This window comes from Canis aureus, chromosome X (assembly GCF_053574225.1).
Source record: "Canis aureus isolate CA01 chromosome X, VMU_Caureus_v.1.0, whole genome shotgun sequence".
Classification (NCBI taxonomy): Eukaryota; Metazoa; Chordata; class Mammalia; order Carnivora; family Canidae; genus Canis; species Canis aureus.
Genome location: NC_135649.1, coordinates 117,539,894 through 117,549,718, shown reverse-complemented (window position 1 = coordinate 117,549,718; position 9,825 = coordinate 117,539,894).

Here is a 9,825-nt window from a genome sequence, read left to right as displayed (position 1 = left end):
CCCACTATGACCCAGGCCGGAGCGCAAATGACACAAAAGGTCAGAAATCAGTGCTACGCTCAGAAGTGTGTGTGTGTTTGTACACGAAGATACAGCCTGAGTCTCTCTTTCAAAGACACGGAAAGAACCTCTGACTTCCCGTCATAGGCTCTTGAGGCCTCCCCCTTCTGCAGCCCCGTCTTCACCTTTGTGAGTCAGCTCCTGGACAAAGGGTTTATGAGAACTGACACGAGGATCTCACACTTAATCTGTAAATATTTCAGGCTTTGCAAGCCAGGAGGCCGCATTGAGGCTATTATGTGGGTTCGGGGATGACAAGGGAGACGTCCAGCCGCGCCGGGCCCCATTTGCCCTGAGGGGCTGGGCTTGCGTGGTGGGCAAGCCTGCGCCCAGTTGTCATGGGCCGGAGAGGCCTTCGCGCCCTACCGTGGGGGCCTGGCGCTGGGTGGAGCAGGGCTGCAGCGGGCGGCGGGGGAGGCACGCTGCCTTGGTCAGTTCCGCTCCCTGCTTTAGTGACCCCCAGGTCCCGACACGCTCCCCTCTCCTCCCCCAGGTCCCGACACGCTCCCCTCTCCTCCCGGGGGGGACAGCCATCTCAGCTGGGCAGCTGGAGGGTCCCGGGCTGCTCGCTGCCCCGCAGATGCCGATAGCAGAGGTCCCAGTGCATAGGCGGTGACAGGTACCGGGCCTGGGCGACAGGTCTCCTGGCTCCCCAGCCAGCCTGCCCTAGCCACGTCTGCGGCCGCACAGCGGGGGCCGGATTTGGCCCGTGGGCCACAGTCTGCCAGTCCCTGGTTTGACCTCCTGGCAGATACTCAGGCCTTTTCCGCCGGACAGACTGCACACCTCATTTACCAGATCATGGTGTCGAAAGCAGTAAGAACCGTCGGACACCCCGGTGCTCAGCTAGTCCAGGGTTTTTATAGCTCATACTCGGAGCCTTAGGAAACTGGGTGCCGTAAAGCCTCTCTTTGCCAATGAGTGTGCGGGCCAAGGAGAAATGCGGACTCAGGGAGGTGAGCAGAACAGTTTTCCCTTTTGCATTTTGAAGCTCAGCTTCTTCACCCCTCTACGCCCCCCTCCACCTCACCGCAGCTCAGTCCACGATCCTGCAGAAATGCAGGCACCAGGAACCGGATTCTGTTGATTCCCACCACAGAGAGCTGGGTTTTGGCAAATTCACCCTTTGGGAACAGTGACCGGTGGATTTAGCTTGTCTTTACTAGATGCTCCTCAAAGGCAAATATTAGAAGCGGTGGGGTTGGAAGGAGTAAAAGAGCAGAGAAGGCCAACGTTCGAAGTTTCAAATGTCATTAGGAACTGTGTGCTGCGCATGCCAACCGTCTGGCATTTACAGTGTGGACGCGTTGGTTGAGACAAAATGCCTTCCTAGTCAAAGCCCCAGCAAATTGTCTGCTATCACAGTAGCGACCGCTGTCTGTCAGCGAGTATTCTTTCCTCGCTTAGAAACTTCATTAAAATGCCTTCTCAAAAATCAGCTGTCACCTCCCATTTTATTCAGCTAACCTCATACTGCATCCTCCTTCGGAGCGCGCTTCCCCGTCCTGTCTGAGCCGCTTGCGATCGGGGTTGTGCAGGGTCAGCGCTCCCCTGTCCCCTCTCCAATCCCCCCGGAGGCACTTGGAGCGTGATCTCGAAGCCTGGGGACCTTTCTCGAGTCCTTAACTGTGCACAGATTGGAAATGAAGTACGTTTCAGGCCCGCCCCTCCACCGTGGAAGTGATCGACAACCACCAGAAGCGGGGAGGTGGTTAATGGGAACACGGGAAATCGAGGTAACAGATTAGAGAGGAGAGGCTAGTGCAGAGGGCACAACTTGGTTCCCAGCACCCCCAAGCCTGCCCCGGCCAGGAGTCTTTAGTTATCTGATTGGGCCGACAAAGGAACTATCTCGGAGGGAGGCTTGATGCTCAGAGGGGTGGCCGATGATGCTAGAATGGCTTCCTTTCACCCCCTCATCCAGGTTATTATTATTATTTTTTTAGATTTTACTTATTTATACATGAGAGACACAGAGGGAGGCAGAGATACAGGCAGAGGGAGAAGCAGGCTCCATGCAGGGAGCCCGATGCGGGACTCGATCCCAGGACCTGAGATCATGCCCTGAGCCAAAGGCAGACGCTCAACCACTGAGCCACCCAGGTGTCCCCCCTCATCCAGATTCTTGCTGATGCCCAAGTGGCTGGAGTCTGAATGGGGGAAAAGGGGCCCCCAAAGAGGGTTCGGCTACCTCCCAGGCACCCCCCCCCCCACCTACCTTCCACAGCACCTGACATTTTGCTGCTGTGATTTCCTCTGGGCCTGTGGAACGTGCCTGCAATGTTGGGGAGACTCACATCGAGCAACGTTTCCTCCAATGCATAACCATGGGGCTTTCGGGGCTCTGGCCTTGGCCTTCTCACCTGTACAACCTGCTTCTGCGACCTCATCCAGGTTCTAGGTTTGGATCAGCTCTCCTCCATCTCCCTGGCCTATCTCTGGAACTCCAGACTGGTTCTCTAACTTCCTGTTTGGATGCAGCTAGAGATCCCCCAGGCAGTTCCAACTCATCATGTTGTCTATAAGAGATGCACTGTAAATTCGAACATCGGAAAGTTGCAGGATTTGGCATTGGGCTGTATGTGAGGGAGATGGATGGGGAGGAGTTATGGTGACACTTCAGTCTTCTTGGAGCTGACCGGAAGGGTGGGGAGGTATGGGGAGCATGGAGGCAGGGTGATTGACGGGGGTGATGAGTGACTTAGAAGAGGAAAATAGGGTGGTGAGGGTTGCAAATCACAAAGACTGAACCCAAACTAGCTTAAACACACACACACACACACACACGCACCCCAAAGAAAGAAAAAGAAAAAAAAGAAACTATATTGCTTCAAGGAATCAGGAAGTCGAAGGGAATAGTTTCAGGGACAGCTGGATCCAGGTGCTCAAAGAGTGTTATCTGTCATAGTCTGGGTTCTTCCATCAGAGAACCTGAGACAAAGGCTCAGCATGCCAGTAGCTCATCTGGGAGAGGCATTGGAAAGAGACCGCAGGGGAACTTAGCGAAAGATGTATGAATGGGTTGCCTGGCGATGGGAAAGTGGAGCCTGGTGCCATGGGATCTTCAAAAGACAAAAGGAGAAGCATTGCTTCAGTGGCTCTGTGCCCCACTCATCAAGTGTGGCCCATGGGTGTTGACTCCTCCCACATTTATGGGATGCACCTGTGAGCCCCGAGCAGGTTGCATAGGTGTGCCACAGGACAGAAGCCCCCGGGTAGAAATGAACTTGTTGCAGCCTCCGAGAATTCCTGGGGTGGCAAGGTTACCCCTGTGTGAGGCTGGTCAAAGCCCCATGGAATCCGTGTCGGTAGCACTGGATGGAGTAAGGGCAGAGGCCAAGAGGATTTGAAGTGGCTCAAAAATGTGTCTCACCCACCGTCAGCATGTCTCCATTTCCCTGTCTCTTGTTCTATCTCTTGACCATGCTTGCATCTTTCTGGTCCTCAGACAGGCTTACCCACGTGATGACAAGACGCCCGCAAGAGGCAACAAGCTCTTGTGGTCCGTAGAGTTCATGACCGTGGAGAAAGAGACCCTCACCACCTTATGACCAGTGTTCAAAACTGATTCCCATTGTCCCTCCTTGGGGCTTGTGCTCATCCCTGTGACCCAGAAAGCAGAGGCTCCCAACTCCCTGCCCTGCTAGAGTTACCTGGAGTTGGGAGTGGGGTTAGTTCCCCATGGAAAAGCGGCTGGTTATGGTGACGTGGTGCCCAGATCCTCCTGCAAGCTTCCAGAAAAGGCTTGCTGCTGACCTGCGAGGAGTGTGTTTGGCCAACTGCCTCAGCTTGAGAGCCCAGGTCATGCTCTTCGTAGGGCAGTCCCTGGCCAAGGACTGCGCAAGGCAGCGTTCCCAGGATTCTGGCCATTTCTTTCCAATGCAGGACTCCTGTAGGGGCAGTTTTTGCTCTGGAGCTGCCCGTTGGGCTCAGAGAGAAATCGTCAGGTCGGCATCCAAGTCTGGCAGCTCCCTCTGCCCAATCCTCTTTCCTCCCCCTTTTCCCAACGCACCTTTTGCATTCCTGTCTCGGTGCCTGCTTCCTGGGGAACTCACCTGGCATACGGGCACATGGAAAAGTGACTGCTGTTCGCTCAGCACATGAGAGACCTTAAAGATGAAGGGAGGGAGGAAGAAGGAGAGAATGCCAAGCTTTGAGTGGGCACAGCAGAGGGCTTCCAATCACCGCCTCCCCCGTGCTGCTCAGAACCACTCCGGAGTTGGCCCACGCGCCACACCGAAACCAGCTCCAGAAATCAAAAGCAGGCCTGGATTTCGAATCTGTGCTTTTAGGTTTGATGTCCTGTCAACGGCAGGGCCTGGACCGCACCGTCATGGGTCAGGGGCTCGACACTGGCGTAGTCAGGGGCCACACCAAGCCGTTGACCCGGGGCAGCACCCGACGTAGGGCCACAGGAACCCCGAAGACCACCTTCCCTGTGAGTTGCCTGCTGCCAGCAGGCACGTTAGGGGAGGTTTGGAGCCGCCCTGTCTGGGGGGTTGGCTTGGGCCTTCCTCTCCTGGAAACCCAAGGTCTGAGAAAACATGTCATTAACCTGGACTCGGGTGTTATCATTGCTCTGAGCTACTCCGTCTAATGTGTCTCCAAACACCTGGTTTGTGCATCATTGGCTTTGGCTTTACAAACTGGGAGTGAATTTTATGGGAAGGTGGCACGTAAAATTATGAGTCTATAAATGGCCATCGGAAGCCAGCCAAGTAAAAGGCATACATTCCAAGTCATATGGTATGAAGAAAGTGAGCTGAAATTGCTGTTATTTTCGCTGGCAGGCAAACAAAAATGAACAAAATCCTTATTTTTCTGAGTGAACGAGAAGCAGAATGCATTCCCATAGTGACTTCTCATGCCCTGCATTCAAGGGAACGAAATAGAAGGTCTGATTCACCAACCTCGCTTCTAACTGCGGAGATATGACGTGAATACAAATAATAATGGTATTCTGTGGGGCTTCATTCTGGAAATCCATATACGGCGTCACAAGACTTCTCCCATGGTCCTTAGGAGCAAATGTAAGGCAAACAATGTTATAGTCATGCCTGTAGCTGGATAAACCTCACAAGCAAAGGATGATCTGATTGCTACTTTGTACGTTAAAGACCTGGGCTCTTTTTGTGTCCATTCCTGTTAAATCATAAACTACAACAAAGGAGAATGACTTTATTTAAAAGTTGTACCGAGGGGGATCCCTGGGTGGCTCAGCGGTTTTGGCGCCTGCCTTTGGCCCAGGGCGTGATCCTGGAGATCCGGAATGGAGCCCCATGTCGGGCTCCCTGCATGGAGCCTGCTTCTCCCTCTGCCTGTGTCTCTGCCTCTCTCTCTCTGTATCTCTCATGAATAAATAAATAAAATCTTAAAAATAAATAAATAAAAGTTGTACCGAGGCCCTGTGGCCATGAGAGAATGTGGGTGCGTCTGGGGCAGAAGTATTTGCTAGTGCAGTTAGAGGTGAGTGAGGTGAGCTGAGGTGGTAGGCTGACGGTGTAGGCACTGCGGGGGTCACTATGGTCCGGGTTTTCGAGAATAGAAAGCCTATTTTATCAACGTCACCAGAGATATTGGGTCCTTGGGAATTGACTCAAGATAACCAATCCCCTAAGAGACTGAGGGTTAGCACAGAACACAAATGTAAGCACTAACTTTGGATGGGAGCCTTCTGTCTTGGTGTCCAGGCATCTGGGGAGCTGGCTTAGAAACGAGAAGACTCAGTATATAACAAGAAATCAAAATTGAGGCTGGTGGGGGCACCTGGGGGGCTCAGTCGGTTAGTCTGTCTTCAGCTCAGGTCATGATCTCAGGGTCCGAGGATGGAGCCCCACATCGGGCTCCCTGGTCAGCAAAGAGTCTGCTTGTCCCTCTCCCTCTACCCCTCACCCCACTCATACAAATCTCTCTCTCAAATAAACAGATAAGATCTTTAAAAACAATTGAGGCTGGTGGGTGATCCCAAGGGTTCCTCCCTCCAGGTCCTGGTGACTCTGAAGAACCAGCCAGTTGTCTCAATAATATTTATTTCTAAGGAATGAGAGTATTTGTCGGATTCAGTGCGTGCTCTCTCCTGGGTAGACACCGCCGTATTTCGCTTTTATTATACACATTTTTCTAGTCTACAGGTAGACTGGTACCATCCGCCCCGCCCCCCCCCCCCCCCCTTAAGAAGGAGCTTTTCTTTCAAAAGACTAGAACACGGTAGAATCACTTACAATCACTTTCTGATCTGCCTCTCTAAGTTGATGCTGGTGTAATTCTGGAACTTACCAACCAAGATCAAGGACAATTTATTCTCTTTGATAGTCCTAATGATCTCATTGGTTCTTGAAAGTTTTTATTTTTAAAAAAGATTTTATTTATTTATTCATGAGAGACACAGAGAGAGATGCAGAGACACAGAGAGAGGGAGAAGCAGGCTCCCTGCAGAGAGCCCGATGCGGGACTTGATCCTGGGACCTGGGATCACTGCCTCAGCCGAAGGCAGATGCTCAACTGTTGAGCCACCCAGGCGTCCTGGTTCTTGAAAGATTTTAGATGGACACTTGAAAACACCAAGAGGCAGGCATACACAAGAGGCTTCTTTTTTTCTGAGACAGTATCAAGTAATAATTACAGTTGACTCTTGAACAACTCAGGTTTGAACCGTGTGCGTCCACTTATATGTGGAGGTTTTGCAATACGGTACTATAAATGCATTTTCTTCCTTAAGATTTCCTTTTTTTTTTTCCCTTAAGATTTTCTTAAGAACATTTTCTTCTCCCTAACCTACTTTAGTGTAAGGATACAGTATATAACCCAGATACCACACACAACATGTGTGAATTGACTTTTTATGTTAATGGATAAAGCTTGTGGTCCACAGCAGGCCATCAGTAGTCAAGTTTTTTGTGGGGGAGTCAAAAGTTATATGGGAAAATTCAACTGTGCGGGATGTCAGTGATCCTAACCCTTGAGTCGTTCAAGGGTCAACTGTACATGTTAACCTCTTTGGAATTTTTAGCTCTCTGTTGGTGAGATTTTCTTTATCCTTCAACTGTTGGAACTGAGGGGTGCCCATTTCAAGATGGAGGGCTGGACAGATGGGGGCAGGCCAACAGTCAAACTTGGCCAGCATGACCCAGTGATTTTGTTTTCTCTGGGGCAGAAATGATGAGAATTGGTGTTTTCTGCTTATGATTTACTCTTCTCATTGGAAGCACCGAAGGGCAGGCTTTCCCCCCTTTTTCTCTCATAGCATCAGTAAGATAGCAAGGCACCATTTGGGGAGAAGAAGCTGTATCTCAGGAATTTTAGGCTTGTATCTGTAATCCTCTTCCTTCTCAACCTCATGTCTAAATTATATTTGGGGTTGAAACAAGAGTCTTGCAGCACCTTTCCTCATTGAGAAAAGTGTCAGTTTGGGAATCCCTTCTTTCCCAGGCAAAGGAAGAATTGACGCAGTGCCAGGGACCCAAAGCATCTGTGCCTGTTCATCTCTAGATTAACCGGAGATTTTCCAGAGCAGCAAGCTGTTCCCGGATTCTGGATGCCTCCCAGACTCCTCAGTCGCCCATTTACCCACATGCTCCTGACTTCCTAAGCGCATCCTCGCTATGTGGATATTGCCTTGTTTCACTTGCTGATAGGGATCTGATTTCCCTTATATGGCAAAGATAGTCGGTCATCAAATTTACATGTGCTCTCCTATAGTCCCCAGCTTCCTTTGGAGTGAAACGGCAGCCATCTGACAAATTCTAGTGAATGCACGGTGCGTGGAAATGGCATGTATCACTTATGGGCCGGGGAAGTGAAAAAGCTGGTATGCCTTTCCACCCTCTCTTTCCCAAGCATGACAACCTGGGGATTCACATATTATGATGGCAGCATCGCCAGATGGAGGAAGCCTGGACCCCTGAGTCACCAGATGGAGGTGAGCTCTGGCCAACTTGCATCGGTCTTTGCATAAGTGAGAAGTGGGCCTGTGTCATGCCAAGCTTTTGAGAGTTTTATTACTGTAGCGTAGCCACTCTGTGCCGACTAAACCTTATTTCCACGTTCTTGCAAAAAGACACACAGTCTTCTCTATGAGCTGATTACAAATATATTAAAAGTATGGAGAACGCAGCCTCCAATATCTAAAGCATCAGAATAAGCTAGATGGAGAAACCTCCTGCTTAGATTCCTCTAGGACTCAAGCTAAACAAGTGAACAAAAATAAACAAGCAAATACAAACCCAAGTTTTCTGTTCAAATGGTCTTCTCTTTTAAACTGCCCAGGACCCCAGAAGTCAGGAAGTCTATCAAAGCAGAATGGCTGAGTTTTGTCTTGTCAGGGGTATTAAGTTATCTACAAGATGGGTCACAGTTCAGCTGAAAGTAATATTGAATGTGTTGTGGGGCGGCGGGCAAGGCTGGAGGGCACTAGGGAAAGTTGTGCATTTGCCAGAGTTTTTAAAAATTCCTGTCCCTTATCTTCTGGCATTTGTTCTTTGGGTACTGGGCTAGATTTGATTATGTGATGGAGCTTGGGACTAGTAACACACACCCACACTCACACACTCACATCCCATTTTTTGGGGCAGTGGGGGAGGAGATTAGATATCTTGAAAAAATACCTAATAATCAAATGAAAAATCAGAAACTTGTTGGACTTCCCTACATCAGTTTCTTCAGCTCGGTATTGGTTTTGTTTAGGTCGACATTTGGAAAGGGGGTCGGAAGTGGATGGAGTTTCTGTCCCACCTTTCCAAGCTTCGGGCCTCTACGGGAAATACCACGGGACACTGTCCAGGTATTTCTTCACAATCACATCTCGTATCAAATTCTTCTCAGATGGCTGCTAACAGGCATTTAATACAAATTAAACTTTAGGTTTTTTTTTTTTCAAGAACAGAGGGTATTTATGTTTTGGAAAGTTAGGGCTGGGTTACTTAGAGTTTGTGGCAAAGCCTGGTTAGTTGGTCACCAAACAGTTTTCCATTTCTTTTCTAGGGCAGGTGGCTTGTTCACATTTCCCAGCATTCTTTATAGTCAGAAGGGCTGTGTGTTGTATGCCGTCATCGGGCCTGGCCTATCAGCACTTTCCATGCTGTCCTTTCCCTGAGGGATGACCTAACGCAGAGCATCTAGTGAAGGACTTTTTAAAAAAATTTTTTAATAATAAATTTATTTTTTATTGGTGTTCAATTTGCCAACATACAGAATAACACCCATTCATTTGGGGAATATGGATAAATAGTGAAGGACTTGAAGCCCCCCGTGGATGTTGAGCCGATACGTAGAAAGGACCTGTGTCCTTGAATATCTATATAGAGCAGGGCCTACCTGACGGGCTGGCTGAAGTGCGGTACCTCTGAGGAAAAAACCTGTCAAGTGTGAGGCCACTGCAGTCTGAGAGCTGTTGACTGCAGCGAGGAACGCCCCCTGCCTAATACAAACCACTTAGCCACTCACCATTTATTTTTCCCTAAGAAGTGTGCATTTATGAAGCCATTTAGGGTCCCTAAACAGCTCTGCTAAACTTCAAGGGTTTGAGGATGGCCACAAAGGGTTTGTACTTTTGTGAAGAATTTTCAGACGCACTCTTCCAAAATTAGCGTTAGTTCGTTGTCCTTTTCTGACAACATGGCAACAAACGTTGACTTCTTTTATGTAATCTGTCGCAGCGTACTGAAATGTATTGTTAGTGGTGTCATCCCACCATCTTAGGCAAAGCGGGGAGCTGACCCCGTATTAGGAAGCGCGGGAGGTAATCTGCCAAGATGGAGGTAATCTGCC